Source organism: Phodopus roborovskii, unplaced genomic scaffold, assembly GCF_943737965.1.
Source record: "Phodopus roborovskii unplaced genomic scaffold, PHOROB, whole genome shotgun sequence".
In the NCBI taxonomy this organism is placed as follows: Eukaryota; Metazoa; Chordata; class Mammalia; order Rodentia; family Cricetidae; genus Phodopus; species Phodopus roborovskii.
The window spans coordinates 5943352-5963585 of NW_026125543.1; the positions used below are offsets into that span (position 1 = coordinate 5943352).

Consider the following 20234-nt stretch of genomic DNA (forward strand, 5'->3'; position numbering starts at 1 on the left):
GACCTGAGAGAAATGTGCATCTATGTATGTATATATGAAATATGCACAATTATCTGCATAGAGACATTTATTGAAGTTGTCTATAGTTTCTGCTTTGATTAGCTCTTCCTAATATTTGTAAACATATGTCTTTGTTCAGCCCTCTTCCCTCAAATAGTTCCATTTACTCTCCTAACTGGTAAGAAACTTTACCATCTTCATGTTCAGTGATAAAAGATCTGTGCCTGTTTTTCAATCTTGTGGCTGAAGTTGTGAGAGATCGTGGATAAGTAACAGTTTCATTTTTGCAGTGCTTTATCTACATGTAACAGACCACTGCCATGAGAAAGGAAGTTTAAGACTTACAGGTAAATAACCACTACCCCAATTCTGGGAAAATATGCTCGCTCTATATATACTATCTCTCACTGTTCCTCTTCCTCTCCCTCCCTAGTCCTCTCTTTCTCCAGTAGTCAAATGAGTATTTGGGTCATACTCCAATTAAATAATTAGATCTATAGAAACAAGCTTATGTGCCATGTGTCAGTTCTACCATTTCTACATAGAACAGCTTTTTTTTTTTTTTTTTTTTTTTTCCTGGTTTTGTTTTTCTATACGCATCATTTAGCCATGAGGAGCTATTTCCTTATACAAGCGATCACTACTTGACAGAGTATAGAAGTCAATAACTGGACTTCTCTAAGTTGGTTTAAGTAAATATATGCATACATAAATTATATATGAATAAATACACAAATTATAGTTCACTTTCCATGATTGTAAGGGCCTCATGAATAATTTCTCTTCTTTGTAGAACTGATAAAGCATACTGACTGGTGTTTTGCAACTTCCTCTTTTTTGTACACTATCCTTTTGCAGAGCAAAAGCTTGATATTTTTGCCACTTGTGAAGAGAGTCTGTCAGAAAACAGAGCTCTCTGAGGTGCTGCTCGTCAAATGCAGATCAAGTAGATAGACCAGCAACTACAAACAAGGCCCAGGGGTAAGGAGAACATGTCATTTGCTACTTTTCATTTTATTATTTGGCTTTCTATTTGTATACCAGTATATAATGATATGAATTCTGACCAGATTACAAATCAGCCTGTGTTAAGTCTGGGATTCATTTCATGTAAATAGTAAAAGTTTTTAGATGAAGAATGTTTGCTTAATTTACCAAGTTTTAACCTCACATATAAGCTTTTACTGAACTGTAAAAAAATTAAAGTTCTCTTTGACTTCAGTTATTTAGCTACAAAAGGAAAAAAAACTATCTTTGTTATTTATAAGTAACAGCCCACACAGCTAACTGCTGGATAAACTTTTGGATTAATAATAAATTTGAATGTTTAGTTTTCCTCCCACCAGTTGATTCCTAACATTCACAAATCCTCTTTTAGTCTCTTATTCTCTTTTATGTTTCATTTATTGAACAGTTTTCTTAAAAAATATATTTCTTTTTGCCCACTATAAAAATGATGTTATTTAATATGTAGTATTGGGGATGCTTTCATATTACTACATTATGATACTTAAATTTTTAAAAATGATTTCTAAATCTATTTCACGAATTTGAAATCTAAATAAGTAAATCTAACTTTCATAATAAGAGCAGCTTGAATGTATAATACTTAGTAGATTAAAAAACTAAAACAAAGATAATTCTCAATAGTAATTACATTTCAAACTCCCCTAGTTTCACAAGTCAAGTTCGAAAATGGTGTTAAGTCCTGACAAATACGTTTTCCATTTGTGCCAGTGGGAGAAGCCGCCTGTCTAAGTTAACTCTATTTAGCCATGTACTCAAATACACAAACGTAACAGCCTTCCTTTTAGTACCTCTTGTTTTTTTTAAAGTTTGCTAAAAGCATTATCCCACACTGAAGTTAATAAAACCCAGTTTTACAAAGAACAATGGCACTCAAGCGCACTGTTGAGTTACACAATTGAGGTTTGCATAGTTTGCCTGTGAACACTTGCAAAACTTGAACAATTTAAGAAAATGACACATATTACACAGTCACTGCTTGAGACTTGCTAAAATCAACATCCAGACTGGCCTATCTGAGGGCACATTTAATTTTACTTTTAAAATGGACAATAATGGTCTCTAGTAGAAAATCCCCATTATCTCTTCTCGTGCTGGGTCTTGTTTTTGCAGTGTTTCTACGCAGTGATGTCTTCCTCATTCTGTTGCAGTTCCTGGTACATACGGACTGTTTAAAATTGTTTTCACACACTGGGCTCTAACCATAGTCACTATTATTTTACAACAGAGTCAGGAAAACAAATGTTTAGTATTTTAAATTCAGGAAAGTAATTGATAATGAAAGTTGGATATTTTAACCATAACTTAAAGTAAGTTGGTAGTTTAGAATCCCATAACACTGTACTTCTTTATCACACACGAACTCAAAGACACTTCTGTTCAAATGTGGCTATGTTAATTCAACAATACTATTTCTAATGTCTACTTTATCAGTATCTGTATTTTTGAATATCTGTTTTTAACTATGAGATATTTTGATATCATGAACTACAAAGTATTGTGAGTATTCTATATACTATGTGACATTACAGTGCATATTGGATATGAATCAGGAGAAAATTATGGAGTAAGTTAATCAGCACTGTAACTTGGAGCAGTAAATAAAGACTAAGGCCATAGAGAACATGCTGTCTTGTTGGCAGGACAGATTTGTTGTTGATGTGAATTATTATAAGTCTGAATTAGCAGCCTGCTTCTAGATCGTGGAAAATAAGTTTAGAATTTCTTCTTTGAAAACAATCTATTTACAGACAGGAAACATGAGTACTTGACTAGTTGTTTCCAGGAGACATGAGAACGTTGAAGGGACATTCTGGACAACATTTAGATTTGTGTTTCTTTTCTCAGAGACTCACTGCCCCCAAATCAAAATGTTTTCACTGGAATTAGAATGAATATTGTAATATCAGTTGGAAATAAATGTTGACTTATAAAAAATATAAGTATACACACATATACATTTTGATGTCTCGCTAGATTCCATTCATGTGATACTATTGCTCGAGATACAAATGACTATTGAAAGTGCATGGCTGCTGAAAACCAAATTTTAACAAGATCCAATTGTCACTGGGACACAAGGGAGATGCTTCTGGGATATGTGAGATATTCGAAGCCCAGGGTGGATACTGATAAGCTCAGAGCAAGTAGGTGTTTCTTTTGCACACTGACAATCCCCAAATTGACCATTATGTAAGAGAGTCCCCTGCTTGTTATGAGTTAGCCCACCCTAAACAGTAGCCAAATGCATTTTTCAAACTTATTTTACTTGAAAACACTAATCCTATTTGTTTTTTGTATAAAGGAATAGACTACCACAAGAACACTGGAACACTAAGAATCCCTCTCTCTCTTTTCTTTCTTCCTTTCTTTCTTTCATATATTGTTTTTCCTTCATTTAGCCATTATTGCATGTGCAAGAATAAAGTGGAGAAAGTTAGTTGTCTGTTAGAATATGATTTATATTCAAACTAAGAGGAATGACATGATTTGAATTTAAACATATTCTGTCTTTAAAATACTTGGGTCTTCTGCTCGGTTGTGGTGGTACATGCCTTTAATCCTAGCACTCGGGAGTCAGAGGCAGGAGCTACACAGAGAAAGCTTCTTTTGAAAAACTAAAAAGCAAAAAAAAATATGATCGGGTCTTCCAGATTTTCAAAACTAAAATGTATGTCACATACCTTGGGCACGCTATGTTTTTAATGTAACTTACAAGTAAGTGCCAAACATAACATATTTCAGTTTACTATATACACAAAATATGTTCTGAATAAGTGGGAAAATTATTATATGTACAAAATGTAGTGTGAATAAATGCATTCAAAGAATGTGCACATCAATCAATGAAATTATTTTTGTAAAAATGAAATATATAAGTAAGCCCATTTTGTTACTGGATACAGCCATCTTTATAAATTCAATGACATACAGTCTAATTTACACATCTGAGCAATAGAAAGTAGAAAGTATTATTTCCTGGTTTTTACATTTTAAAAATTTAAATTTTCTTTTGGGAATGACATTATTTTTTTCACTTATATGACATTGATGATGTTTATTTTTTAGTTTTTTTATTTTAATATTTCACCAGTTAAAATTTGGTTCTTAGATTTAATGTTGTCCATATTCCTTTCAGTTTTATTTTCATAATTTTAGACAAAAACTGAAAATGGTTTCTAATTTTTTTGCTTGATACTTTTTCCTTTAATATTATTGAGAAAAACACTACTTTTTATTTTAAAACCAAATTTAAAGGGAAATATCATTAGAATTAGTAATTTTATAATGGTCATAGTAAAGGAGCTAGCCTGTTGGTATGGGTACCTGGATTGGAACTAATTTCTTTCCCCTTAACATTTCATTTGCGGATATTTCATGGTGAGCCTTTATTTTTGCTTTATTCTGTTGTTACCAAATCCTCAAAATCCTTTCACCTTGGAAACAAGGGCTGCCATGTGGTCTCTGGGAACATCATTACAGCTTGTTTTGATTCTGGATAAATATTGTAGAAACTCGTGAGTATACCTTAATTCACTTCATTTGTCTTTTTGAAAGAAAATAATTTTAAGCAAGTTATATTGTCCTTTCCTTTCATGGTTGACAAATCTGAACATGAAAAGCAACAAAAGCTCTTTTCATGATAAGGCTGTCAAGAAAAGAAAATTTATCTGTTTCAAATACTCACCAGAAATTTTTACTTATTCTTTTATTTTTTTTAACTTTTACATATTTTCAAAGCCTTGAGTACAGTGATTCATACATGTAATCCCAGCTCAAAGGAGGTGGAAGCAAGAGAATTACTATTTTTTTTTTTTTTGGAGGCTGCATTCAGGGCCATATTTGAATACAAAGTGAGACCTTGCCTTGAAAACAAAACAAACAAACAAACAAAAAAAGTAACTTAACTAGGAGAAAGAGAAGGGGACGAGAGGAAAGCATGTGTGTCTAGAAAGATTGAGTCAGGGTAGGACTAGAAGGAGAGAGAGAGAGAGAGAGAGAGAGAGAGAGAGAGAGAGAGAGAGAGAGAGAGAGAGAGAGAGAGAGAGAGAGAGAGAGAGAGAGAGAAGAAGAAGAAGAAGAAGAAGAAGAATATAAAAGAGGGAGCCATTATTGGTTTAAAGAGAAAACTAAACCTAAAGAAAGGTCTAGAGACCTACAAGACTGCTGCCAACTAACAATTTGAGCAACGGTGGAAAGGCTACCATAAATGCCCTTCTTGGATAATGAGATCAACAACTAACTTATCCACCATCATGGAGCCCTCATCTAATACCTGTTGGAAACCGAAGCACACACCCATAACTAAACGCTGGAATCCAGATGCAGAGAGAAAGGACAAGACCAGGTTGCAGAAACACATAGAGACAGCTGACCTGAAAAAGGAGGAGCTAACGAGCCCCCAGACTGATAGCTGGGAAGCCAGCATGGGACTGACCTGAATATGGGTCTCAGCCAGAAGTACTGAGCAGTCAAAGGGACTTCAGAGAGTGAAACCAGGGTGTATTCCTGGTGCATAAAAGGACCTTGCAGACACATCCTCCATGGAGGGATACTGCCTTAACCTAGAGACAGGAGAGAAGTCCTAGTCCTTACTTCAAATGACTTGACAGATTTACATGACCCCACCTACATGTGGAATGGGGGTGGAGGAATGGGAGGGGAGGGTGGTCAGGGTGCATGTGAGGGGGCAGAGAGGGTAGGACAGAGGGAGAGGGAACTGGGATCGACATGTAAAATAATATATATATATATATATATATATATATATATATATATATAAAATAAAGATGATCTCTGTTTAAAAAAAAAAAAAATACAGTAAGAGTAACTTCAAGCCTGAAAATGTCATAAAATAGTTTAATGGGTATCTTAGCCTTTTTGCCTAGCCCACATGTTTCTTTCTGGGACTACATGTTTTGTTCTGATACTGTGAGCTTAAGGCCCTTTACTTCTGTGTGTAATTGTAAGACTACAGTCTTTCTTATCGGATATATACAACATCTACTTTGTAAATCTGCACTGATAGTCAACTGTTCTCCAATCCCTGTCCCTATTTCAGTTTTTCTATTTAATGATAGCCTTTAGAACATTATCCCTCCAGTAACCAATTAAATCTAGAGTTGATGATCACATTTAATTGTTACTTCTCTTTTTATGTTTTAATCGGCAAATAAAATTCATATATTTATTGTGCACAACATATTGCTTTGAAGCATGTATATATTTGGAATAGATAATTCTAGATAATTAAAATATTTATTACCCCACATATTTATTTTATCTTATTGAAGAAACACTCAAGATCTACTTTCTTATCACTTTTCACAGATACTATAAAATGCAAGTAACAGTCATCATGCTGAATGCTTTGCCTTCTCGTTCTCTTTGGTTTGAAAACTTTTCAAACAATTATCTTTAGTAAAAGTAAAGAATTTAAAAGATATGATCTTTCACCAACACTTTTTCTTCACCTTTTAATATTTTTGGTAAAAAATATATTTAACTGATGTATAAAGCAGACACTCCAAACATTTAAGGAATGTCTTACATAAATGTGTTGGTACTCAAATAATTTATGTAATCTTCAAATCAAAGTAAACATATCTATCTCAAATAGTTATTATTTTGTTATAGAGAAAGTATCCAAAATCTCTTATAAAAAAACTTCTAGAATAATCCATCAGTTTGTTGGTTGATGGTGCTTTAAGACATGGTGTCTGCCACTTACATGTTTTCATGACCCTTTCAGTAGAATATGGTAATGTATATATATGCACATGCTCAAACACAAACATGTAAGTATGCATGCATATATCAACATACAAATGTGAAAACTTTATTTCTATGCATATATTGCTATATTTTTGGCTAATCTGAGCTCATTCTTATTTCATTTAGTCTAATCCATCTTCATAGGGCTTTTTCTTACCATCTCCTTTTCACGTTGTGTATTCTTCCATGGGGAGATCCCTGCCCCATGACAAACTAGGCATGCTTATATATTGACCCAGTTCTATACAGTTCAGGTAGAATAATCTCAGAATTTCTACTGAAAAGACAACTTAGGGATTCTGTGCACTTTTTTTAGCATCCTCCCAAATATCACCAAATAGCTGTTGACGATTGATTTGGCTCAGTGCTTCCTCTCTAGGTCCTGCTTCTTTCCCAATCAGGGTGACTATACTATTAATTAAGTTTGTTGCATTTTTAGGATTTTTTTTAGCAATTATTTTTCTTGGTTTATTTTTGGTTTCATTAATTTGTTTAATGTTTTCTTTGTTTTCAAACTGTACAGAACAACTTGCCATAGACAGTTGTACTAATAACTCAAAACAATAACTCTGACTTAAATGTTGTAGAGATAATTCAGCAACATCTGCTTGAGTTATTTGTTGAGGTTTATTTTTTATTTCAATTTTAATAAATTTATATTTTATGTTAGCTTATATTATTATTTTGATATTATAAAATATGAAGACTCCAGAAAATGAAAAGTATATTTGTAGGCATACTGGAAAACTTTAGAGATTTATCATTTCAGTTTTTTTCATGTTGAATGTACACATGGAATCACATTTACAGAAAAAAAAATCTGTATGGAAGCAAAGTAGAAATCTTAAATCTGTATGTCCTCTACACACTGAAAATCTGTCATCTTCTCTACAAACTGAAAATCTTCTCTACAATACTAGAACATCCCTTTACTAAGAGTTTTCATAGTCTACTCATAAATTCATAACCTAATATTTGCATTATGAAGACAAAGATTAATTTTCAACTTCCATTTATTTACTTACCGACTGCAATCTTAAGTTACTTGTTTTGTTTTCCTCTTCCAATATCCAGCCTCAATGTCCCAAGCTCATTAACCCAGGTTTTTTGAACATGTTCATTTCTCTTTTTTAACTTTAATTTTAAATAATATTTTAAAAAACGTATTCCTAAATTGTCTTCCAATGTCTGGACTCACATGCCAAAATGACTAGTAACATGTTCACTCAGATATTAACAAAAATCACAAGCATCCTCCCAAATGGAACCTGTCTCTTCCCACCACTTTCTCTGCCCCAACCACAGTAATTGTCACTAATCAGCAGCCTTTTCCCAATTAACTCAGTTGACTGATGTTCTTATTCTCAGCTATTCTCCACCTATCAGCAAAACTATGAACTAGGTCCAAACCAAGTCTGAGTGGGTTCTCCTTCCACACTCAGTGTTCAGTATAGCACAACATGGCCTTTGCTCTTGTAGCCCCTAAGGAATTTTCACGCTTGTGTGCCTGATCACATTACTCTCTGCTCAGAATTCCCTACATGTTTTCCTTTTTAATTAGGAGGAAATCCAAAATCCTAGATAAGACTGTGTCTTGATGTCCTTCCTCATAGCATACTCTCAATAGTTCCTGGCCCTTCTCTCCACGTTTTAACCACAGCATGTTCCAAGCTAATTACTGATCATGGGTTCTTTCACATATTCATTTCTCTTTCTCTAGCATGTTCTTCCCATATACTGTTACACAATGGCGTATTCACTTCTCAGCTCCAACAGCCCCCTAGGCATTGTCTCTCATCACCAGCTCCTATTTAATTGCAGTAGACTGACTAACAGTTCTCTACCATTTAGTTCTATTTGTTATTTTTGTTGTTTGCTTGAGACAGGGCCTCAATATGTAGCTCACACTGGCCTAGGCCATGATTCTCCTTCCAACTGCTGGAAAAATATGGTAATAATGCATGTATGACATTGGGACCTGCCTTCTTTTCTTCCTTCCCTCCTTCCTTTTTACTATTTTTAATAGCACATAAAATTATATTTTTCGTTTGTAATTTTGCTTTTCAGACAGTCTCCCTATGCAGCCTGGAACTATGTAAACCAGAATGGGTTCAAATTCACAGAGGTCCACATGCCTCAGACTCCTGACTATAAATATTAAAAAATGAGCCACCATGGCTAGATTTAATCTGTTTTAAAAATTCTGTTCTTTCCTGTATGTTTTTCTTACTATACTGTTATTTATGTTATGTCCTCTGTTTCTAGTAAATTGCATAGCACATAATCTATGTTCCATAGGTGAATGATGACTAAATCCAATATTTCACCAACTCTAAGCTGCATATACAAATCAAACACGCAAAGTAGAAGTAGCTGTGTCCCGAGGTGCACTGGGGGAGGCCTTGGCTATGGCTGTGCTTGAAGCTTCCTTGCAGTTGTCAGGTGGAGAAGCTGTTCATGTCTAGAGTCAAAGGAACTGAAACCAAACTGTGGTCCCAAGAGACAGTAAATAGACCAAGGCGTTCTTTTCTTTCTTTCTTTTTTTCTTTCTTTCTTTCTTTCTTTCTTTCTTTCTTTCTTTCTTTCTTTTTTAACTTGCTCTCTTTCTTTCTCTCTCTCTCTCTTCCTGTGTTGGCTTTTTTCCACTGATCTAAAAACAGACAAGTTCACAGTGTCTGCTACTAGCATTTCAGAACTCTGGGGGTGGGGATGGGGGTGGGGCAATATTCTGTGTTGCTTTCCCCACTGTCTCCAATTCACTCCCCACCTTACCACCAAGAAATCCATGTGGTACCCTTCTTTGACAGTTAGAGGTCATGCTGTCCATAAGCCTATTTTTGTCAGAATGTTTTCTTGACTAAGTATGCTGTTTTGTAATACTTCCTGAATCTAGTTTTGATTTTGAAGTTGATTACAAAGCTACTCTAGGGAAACCCACTTTCTTGTGCATTCAAAATGTAAAATAGAAAGATGTAAACAAATGCCTTTGTTCTTGAGATTATAAGATCCAAAATGATGATGTGATGACGACGATGATGATGAGGATGATGATGTTGAAGTGCTGGGCATTATTTTGTGTCTGCCATCTTTTGTCAGGTTTTTCATGTCGTCAAATTAATATCCTCAAAAATTAAGTAATATCAGAGCAATTGTTCACATGTTTCTTAAGTAAGAAAAACATATAAATTCAGAGAGTGGGTAGATGGAAAAGGTCGCAAAACTTGACCCTAGTATGTTATTCTCCAACCTGGATCTTCAGTGTGTAATGATACTGCCTCTCCTGCTTAGGTTGTAATAAGGAAAGCAGGCCAACTTCTAGTTTGAATGCAGGCAAGGATGCTTGCATTTGCAGCTCTGACTTAGACAAGCTCTGACTACTGAGTACAGCAAGGACACACGAAAGGCTCTCTGAAGAACGACACTTTACATGACATAATTATAATTTCAACAAATAAAATATTATTTAAAGGGACATTCCTGGAATTGTTTAATTTGATGTAGAATAATCTGCATTTACATAAGATGATTAGGTAAGATCAGGAGTAAGAAGCAATTCTAATACTCCATGACTTCAATATGGAACCATTTCCTGTGGTGTATTCCTACCCCAAGCATTTTTAAGTGACACTAATTGCATTATGGAAATCCTGTTCTTTGGGCATGGTTCTGGAGCCAGGGAAGCAGGGATCAAGTTTCCACCCTGAAGGAACCCACACTCTAAAAGGGAGAAGAATTGGATAAGCCATTTAAGTACATATAGTCCTCTCCCAAGAATGTTATGGAAGTGACTATGCCCACTCAGTTCAGCAGAGTTAAATAACAGAGAGAAGGGGGAAGGACTTTCCTCCTGTCTGGGTTCTTGAGATCACCTCCTGAACAAGATGACATTTAAGGCAGTAACAAGATCAACGGAGGGTCATTGCTAGGTCCATGTCAGGACTGAACTTGGCATATCATAAAACAGAGTGGAGTCTAGGTCTTAGTGTATTACAGCAGAGAAATCTCTTGAACTGAAACTCAGAAAGGGTTGAGTCTTATAGATTGGGGGGGGGGCAAGAGACAAAGTTATCCAGGGAGCAAACACTTGCAATGATGTGCACATGTGTGAACTGGGGGCAGGAATGCACTGAAAGATCCATTATCTCTGATTAACACAGGTCAGGAAATACTTGGGTGTGAGAAGAAGCAGCAATTACAACACAGGTCAAAAGTTTCCTTGAAGATAAATTATTGTATTAGATGAATTGCAGATAAGACAGGCTAACCTTCAAAGGTTAACTACACAATATTGCCCTTTAATTTCTGTAATATGTCAAGTTTGACAAAAGTGAAAAGGGTTCAAAATTATTTAAATTTGTTGGCTTAAGATTTTAAAAAGGAAACTGTTATGGAATAATTGACTATCAGCCTAGCCATTTGAAAATATGTACACCAGTGTCATAAGAGGGTCATCATGAACTTTAATTTCTGTATGCATATGAAAAAACGGCTATTTTCCAGTCCCAAGAGACAACCTCTCTGAGGTTCCCTCAATTATTCTTTCCAGAGCATCAGTGACTGTTGAACCCTAGAAGGACCAGCATGCTATTTCCATAAATATTGATTATAAATTTCCTCTGACTGTTAAAATTACCCAAAGAGATGTAAACAATCTAAAAAGTCACCTTTAAGTTGTCAGTTGGATCAAACTTCAGGTTGATGGGTATGAACATCTGAGAGACTCTTGAATACTTTACTGAAAAGTATGCTTTTTAGTTGATTTAACATCCTCAATATCATTTAGCAAGGGACCAAAAAACAAATTACCAGGCTGGGGTGTTGGCTTAGTTGGTAAAGTGTTTGCTGTTCAAACACTAGGATCTGAGCTGGAGCCACAGAGCCAGGTATAGCTGGAGCCAGAACTGGGCTGATGGAAACATGAGGGTTGCTGGAGCTTCAATGACAGCCTTTCTAGCCTACTTGGCAAATTCCAGCCCAGTAGTAGACCCTGTGTAAAAAACAAAAAGTAGTGGATGGTGCCTGAAGAAGGACTCTGTGGTGGATATCCACTGTCCACACATGTATCCATAGGAATATGTACACATATATACACATACATACACATAGAGATACATGTAAACCCACACATATACGCACACACATACAAGCTCAGCTTTTAATACTTTTGACACTCTTTAAACCAGACAAAACTTTTGTAATACTGGTTCTACAGAGATAAGAAGAGCTTACTAGCTAATTGATCAATGCATTCAGTCCTACCATATAAGTATCAGGGTGTGATGACTCACCATATTATCACATTTTTGCTTAATCCAAAATGCCATGTGGCCCCAAGGACTTGTGTACAATAAATATGTGTACCTATAAATATCTACACTGTGTGAAAGAACATGATGACACTTAGGCAACTTCCTAGCAAGAGCATAATGATCCAGAAGCATGAGAGTATGAGAACATTGTGTTTTCTGCAGTTGGAATGATGTGTCCTTTCATTATCCATACACTCCTTGACAAATGTTCAGTTGATTCCATAACAACTATTTTGAATTGTGTAGCCATGAACATTTAGTGTCATATTTCTTCAAACTACTGATTTGATTTCTTTGTATGGATAGGAAATAGTGAGGGTGCTGGATCATATATAAATTTCATTTTCAATTTTGTGTGGCACCTTAATACCATGCATATGCCAATTCACATGCTTATTGGAGTGTAAAGGATTCCTTTTTCTTCACAATCTTAACACAATGGTTATGTTTTGTATTTTTAATAATAGCCATTTTAAACAGAGTGAGGCAGTACTTCATTACTAAGAAAATTGATATTAAATGTACTCATCACATATGAAAAATGGCAACTATGGAAAATCGTACACCTGTTAACAAGCTAGATATTACCATTCTAAAATGTCTAATATCATGAATATACCTTTAGATGCTAATTTGAAGATAAATCAGTTGAACAATAAGAATGGTACACATGTGTAGAGATGCACTAGATACTAGAAAGATGATGCAGGAGGAGCACATGCCTTGAGGCCTAACAAGTTAACTCTGGCTGGTGAGTGTCTTTCAGCAGTATATGCCAAGGATTCCTTCTAGTAAGACAAGGGGCTTCATCACCTCCCTTATTTGTCTTTGCTCCTCCCTCTCATTTGGAACACATCATATTGGAAGAGAATACCTTTAAAATGCAAATAATTCCTGGAATGAGTCCTTCATTCCTGGTGCACAAATATTTGGTACAAATGGGTCCTTAGCAACACAACCACTATTTCCTTCTCAGAGTTCTGATCAACTACTATACTCATGTTACTTAAAAGACATCACAAGGTGACTGAATTTTCTATCCAGGCCAAATTCCTTGAGTGTACACAAATAAACAAAGGACATAAGGCATGCCCCTAATGACCGCAAAGAAAGTGGTTCCCATGTAACTGTCTATCACTATCTTCAGAAATTGTTAGATTTACTTGGTTTAGTTTGGCTTGTCTTCTCATATTTTTACTTGTAAGTATGCAAGGAGTAAGGTTGTTCCACCCGCCACCGGTGTGGTCCTGCCACTGAGCCAGCCCCAAATAACACACCGAGACTCTCTATTTGATATAATGCTGTTGACCAGTTACTTGTTTCTTATCAGCTAGCTCTGTCTTAAGTAGTATCCCATTTCTATGTATCTCCACGTGGTCTTACCAGGGAGAGGTGGCTGTTGGTTCTGCCTTCTCCAGACTCTCCATCTTGACTCCTCCTTACTACTTCTTCTTTTCTCCTTGTCTCCTAGTCCCTCCTATATTCCTTTCCTATTGGCCAATAGTGCTTTATTCATTAACCAGTATGAGAAACATATATACATAATGACATTTCCCATCATAAGTAGGTAAAGAGTGTTGGATAAAAGAAAGGTGTGCATTGAACAACTAAGAGCAGTGCAATGCTTCCTCTACCCAGCCCAAGGCCCTGGTTTGAGCTAAACAGGACCAAAGAGTGATGTCTCCCAACTTTTTCTTATTCAAGGAAATGTTCTGGAGTCTGTTTAAGTATATCCTACTAATCTGTGAAAAGACCTTAAGCAGCTTCTATATCTTACAATCCATAGATTTGTATTTCCTTTTTTTTTATTTTCTTACATTCTCTCTCTCTCTCTCTTTCTCTGTCTCTCTGTCTCTTTCTTGGTTTTGTTTCTGTGTACTGCTTTGGAGCCTGTCCTGGAACTCGCTCTGTAGACCAGGCTGGCCTCGAACTCACAAAGATATGCCTGCCTCTGCCTCTACAGTGCTGTGATTAAAGGCATGTGCCAACACCCAGCATGTAACTTCTTATTTCTTAAACTTTGTAATTTGATTTGAGTCCTCAAATTCTGAACAGATGTGTTTAAGGCATTATTTTTCTTAAAAGAATGATTTTTATTTTAAAATTCATAATTACTTTCCACTTAAAAAACAAATAATAGTAACCATAATTTATGGAAGGTCCAGTTATGAAGTAGTTTCTGGTCATAATGTCATAGTATAGAGGCGTGTAACATTCATTGGAAACTGCAGCTTTAAGAGATTATCTGGATCCTTTGCCTCTTTATTGTGTAGGAACAAATGTCTTGGAAAGAACAAGACTCCTTAAATAATGAGCCAGAGTCACAACTTCTTGATCTGATTCTGCCAGAATTGTGGCTGCATTAACAGACAGATCCAGGTCCTCTACCTTGTGGGAGGGGCATGGTTATACCCTGCTACCAGTGGAGGCCAGGAGACAGCCAAGGGCAAGTTCCAGCCAATGGAACTAATATATATATATATATATATATACATATATATATATATATATATATATATTTTATTTTACATATTGATCCCAGTTTCCTCTCCCTCCCATATCCCCCACTCCCCTCCCATCTCACCCCTCCCCCACTTCACAGGGAGGGTGTTGCCTTCTAGGAGTGATCATCAAAATCTGTCAAGTCATTTGGAGTTGGGTCTAGGCCCTCCCTCCTGCCTCTAGGCTAAGGGAGTATCCCTCCATGGGGAATGTGCTCCCAAAGTCCTCTCATGCACCAGGGATACATCCTGGTTCCACTGTCAGAGGTCCCTTAGATTGCCCAGGCCATCTAACTGAGACCCATGTTCAGGTAGTCTGGGTCGGTCCAATGCTGGTTTCCCAGCTATCAGTCTTGGGGTCCATGAGCTCCCCCTTTTTCATGTCAGCTGTCTCTGTGGGTTTCTGTAGCCTTACCCCCATTTTCTTATCACTCCTCCCTCTCTGCAACTGGATTCCATGAGTTCCCAGCAATGGAACTCTTACCAGTGAGAAATGGCTCAGGTGCTATATTCAGCATGTGTACACCTGTTGCCATGAACACCAACTGTGAGTGCTCAGCCTGAATTGCCAGGCTGTTTTGCAGTGAACAAAATGATGTCTTTGGTTACTTTCTCAGTGAGGATATTTCTGGTTATGCCCCAAGTATGTATATGCATCCATTTCTTAATATTTTATCCTGCCATCTTTGTACAAACTAGGATGTCAGGCCCAAAGTGCCTTTTATCTAAACATGCTTAAAACAAATCTGGCAAGACAGTATTTTATTGCCTGCTATTTGGGACCCTGAATGTTACTTTTGTTCTCTAGCAGACAGATCCAGCAGGACTTTGCTAGGATAAACAGACTTCAAAGATCTCCAGAGGGGGAAAGGTGTCCTGACTCAGTTTCTAGTTTAAACTGTCTTTAGAAAGATGTGAAGGAACAGTGTGGTCAGCCTCTTTCTTACAGGTAGCTTTTACTTGATTTAATTGTAAAGGGTGAATAGGAAAGGTTTTTTTTTTTTTTTTTTTGTAGAGTGGGTGTCTGAAGCTGTGGAGGGAACTTATGCTCTTCATGGGAGTAAGCTTGTGGGTGGCAGTTATAGACTAGTTGAGAATAATCATGCATAAATATCTCTACTGTGCTGCCTTGAAAAGATTCAATACACTCCTATTATAGTCACTTGATATATTATTTGAAATAATCACATATTAGCTTATATCTAGGAACAGATAAATGGCAACTACATCAAGGACAAACAATTTTTAAAAGCACTTTCATCTGTGACAAAACAAAAGATAACACAATTGGATATTCACTTTTTCAAATACCGTTTCAGAGCTTACATGTTATAGTCCTTGAAAATATTACAGAGAAGCAGTGCTTGTCTGTTAATGTCACAGTTTTAAAAGATTCATTCTACAAAATGGATGAAATGGATACCAAATCACAGCCAGTGTGAGGGTATGACAGTAATAATGAACAGGCACAGATTGTTGACAATCTTGCCCTGAAAGACTGCATAGACTCCTTTCCTTGCCACCTAACAGAAACAAAGTCACTACTTCATGAAGCTAGGAATAGAAACCTTCCCTTAGAAAAGATGAGGGCTTCTGGCAGCTAGATGTGTAGTACACATATTCTGATGGCTCATTTGAATCTGATGGCAAAGGGGGATGGGGATCATGATGATGATAAAGAGGAGGAGGAGGCAGGAGCAGTTGCTCCGTGATTGAGTGCTTACTGTTCTTGCTTAAAGAACACAGGTTTGGTACCCAGCTCTCACATATCAGCTCACAACCACATATACATACACTTCAAGGAGCTCCAACTCCCTCTTCTGACTTGTGCGAGCTCCTGTATATGTGTGGTGTACACACATACACAAACACACATGCACACGCACGCACACACAAAGTAAAATACATTTAAGCCTAGAGATGGTGGCACATGCCTTTAATTCCAGCAGTAGGGAGGCTGTGGCCTCAAGGCCAGCCAGGTCTACAAAGCAAGTTCCAGGACAGTCATGAAGGTAACACAGAGAAATCCTGTGTAGAAACAAACAAAAAATTTAAACTTTCAAAAAGATAATTATTTAATTAGATCCATTAGTTATGCACATTTTCTTACTTATTCCAAATAAATGCACATGATTTATGTAACTGGTCATAACTTATGGCTTCAAAATCTCCATTGCTAGAATGTACCTTTCAATATGCTTGGAGTCTACTGTTGTTCCTCTATGCCCACAGCCTCAAGGGAAAGCTGGGATTTATGCCAGCCATTCCATTTCTCATAACCCACATAGGAAAATTGATAACAATGACATCTAGCATGAAGGTGCATCACTGCCTGGTAACTTGGTAAGCTACAACTTGAAAAGTCTGGAAAAGGAAATTAATGCTCCTTCTTGTTTAAGGATGTACAGCAGTGGGAAGCTTGAGGGATAGCCTATAACATTCTGTACTGCTGATGGCCCTTAAGGAAGCATGGGCACCCAAACCAACCCTGTTACAGCTGTTGCTTCATCTGTATTGATGGCAAACCCATGGTGCTGTACAAAAACTTCAACTGAAATCAAGGGAGGCATATCTTAGTAATTTATGCATATGATTTAAATATGCAAATTTATTAAGAGAATTCTTACAAAAGCGGTTTTGGATACTTCTTTTTTTGGGTACAAATAAGGAAGTGCCAGGATACACTTACTTTCTCTGACATCTCTCAGGGGGTGTTTTGGATATGCTTTTGTAGCAGAGGTAAGGCATGGAATTCAAAGCAATAGCAACCTAAGCATTTAAAAACATGTAGGATTATCTTCTGTGCAATCTCAGTGGCTGGTCTCATTTGTTTTTATGCCTGTAGACCATTAGTGCATATCAAATAGAGCAAACCTGCTTTGTGTGCTTGAGAAGCTCCATTGGCAAGCCTGTGACTAAATGCATTCTTCCTTCACCAATTCTGCTCTCCACAGCTTCCTAACTCCTCAATTGCTAGAAACATATGAACAACATTTTGCCTAAACTAACGATTTTCCTACAGATACTATGGCTTCTATTGAGCCAACTATATACCCATCACAAGCAGAAATGAAACACATCAATGGATTGCTTCTGATCCCAAAGGACTTCCATTTCTGAATTCTAGTTCAGCAGTAGTAAACTGATCATTGGAACTGTCAAGGGAGCTTTGTGATATCAATATGCTGGGTTCACTCCCAGAAACTGATTCTGTTGTTGGTCTAGGCTTTTGAATATTGATCCAAAATGTGGACAGCCACAGGCCTGACTTCAGCTCCCTCATTTCTAACAGCACCCTGTCTGTTCAAAGTCATGTTAGAATGTCCGAAGAGTCACCAGCTTCTATTTTTCTTTTACTTCAGTGGGGAAAGCAAGGGGGAGAAGTGTGGTGAAGAGACTGTGAAGGAGAGTAGCCTTCCCCAGGGTGCACAAAGCCATTTCTCTGAGCAGTTCATTAGGGCTAACAAGCTGTTGTTAGTGGAAGCAAATGCTCTTGCCTTAGTGCAAATAACTTTGATCAGATAATCTCCTATCACCTCCTGGAGATTTGTGACTTAGGTTTTAGGAAGCAAGGAGAGAAAGCTGCAAGGCCCCACCCAGGAGACTTAGAGAAGAAAGCTAGAATTCTGTGTCTGGCAGGTCAGCCTCTGGTAAACAGGCATGCCAAACAGGCTTTTCACAGGGCAATATGGATACTCTGCAAACCAAACTTGCCCTTAACATTGCTGGGTGATGAATGTTAGCAGAATGCATCTGATCAAGTCACTTGTCTGTCTCTTGGTCTTTCATGACTTTTTCTCTGATTTGTTTTTTTTTTTTTTTTTCCTCTGCCATGAAGCTGTTAACAATTGTTGGATAATTTTACCATCTGCCTGTGGCTTAGAATCCCATGAGGAACAAGGCCTTGCCCAGTCCTGTTCTTCTTGCCACCTGCTTAGCACATGGTAAACATGTAAGGTCTGTTGAACTTAACTGGATTACAGCATTTGCTACATGCTTTCCCATCTGTATTCTCTCCAAAATTCTCCCCAACTTCAGACAAATAGAACACCTCAAGAAAGACAGAAAAAAGTTCTGCTTCTTCAGCATCGGCCACAAATACTCACATATATTCAGGGATCAACAAGTAATTGTTAAACAGATTAATAAGCAATGGACAATGTACTGATCTTAAAATCAGGGGTTGGAGATATGGCAGTTAAGAGCATGTAGGGCTCTTGTAGAGATCCACATTCTGTTCCCAGCATCCATGTCAGGGAGCTCACAACTGCTAAATCTCCACTCCAGTAAATCTAAGAACTTTGGATTTTTTGGGCAAGTATACACATGTGCAGATATGTGTGGGTACATACACAAAATATTAATTTATAATTATATCTTCCGTTTCACATGCTGTTGAACAAGGTTAAGTGGAAAGAATGTGTCTTTGAAGCGTGAAACTTGTATCAATTTTTAAGGTGACAAAGTTTTGTCTTATTCAGAGTCAAGGATTAAGACATCCCTTGATACATGGTTTAAAGATATTTCAAGGATCTCAAAAGTGTAAGAAGTAATAGGAGGCTACAGTTAATGACTCAGAATGAGAGAGAGAGGGAGAGAGAGAGAAGGCAATGGGATGAAAAAGGACAGAGATATAGAATAGATATAGAATACTAGTATAAAATCAAAAGAAAGTAATGTGAAGCATGAATTGGTAACCATACAATATATTTCAGGAATAAAAAATAACCCAGGCTGTTGTCATATTTAAGAGTGTTAGCTTTAAGAATTAATAATGTTGAGGTCATGTATTTTATAGAAAAACACCACACTTTTCTACAACAGTGTTAATTATATATTTATATAACACACACACACACACACACAGTAACAAAAGAATTGCCAAGCAATTCTGTATTAAGCAATACCACATAATTTTATGGTGTAATAGAAAGTGTTTCACAACATTACATATAATTACATGGCATAAGCAAAAATAGATGAAATATCTTTTTTGGCCTCCCCACTACCTGTTTCATGTTTAATCTTGTGTCTTTTATTTACTGAAAGGCCATCATTACATCTTGTATTATTTTAATTACAACTCCCATGACAAACTTTTCTCTTAGATACCTTTATTTAGAAATCTGTCATATCTTACTATCATTGCATGATTTTAGGAATTTGAACAGGCAGCTGACCTCTTATTAGCTGGGAGGCTTTGGTCAGAGCAGAAACTCTGCAGCCTCTGTTATATTGTGTAAAGATGAAGACTACTGTGGTCAACATGAGGGATGCCATCTGTTCTATATGGTTGTATCAAAAATTCAAGTTGGGCTAGAGAGATGACTCAGTCCTTAAAGTTCTTGCAATGTGTGCTGGTCAGTTTTAACTGTCAACTTAACATAATCCTGAGAAACTTAATGAGGGATAGTCTGGATCAGGTGGCCTGTAGGCATGTCTGCAGGGGATTGTCTTGATTGTTAATTGGTATGGAAAAACTCGCCGACTGCAGACCCCACCACACTCCAGGCAAGGGCTCAGACCTCCTAAGAGAGGAGAAACCTAGCTGAGAGCTACCATGCATGGATGTGTTTATCTTTTCTGCTCTGGACTGTCATGGATGAGAAAGTCCAAGTTATAC

General features: G+C 36.8%; 1 protein-coding gene across 2 annotated transcripts in view; it reads left to right on the top strand.

Annotated features, from left to right (window-relative positions):
• The first annotated feature begins 859 nt into the window (after positions 1-859).
• Positions 860-20234, top strand: part of Mbnl1 (muscleblind like splicing regulator 1) — a 164418-nt gene continuing 145043 nt past the window's right edge. The window contains exon 1 of one of the 2 annotated variants that reach the window (XM_051177026.1): positions 860-981. The gene's annotated coding sequence lies outside the window, so the exon portion shown is untranslated. The remainder of the gene's footprint in view (positions 982-20234) is intronic. The other variant, XM_051177011.1, reaches the window with a different exon arrangement.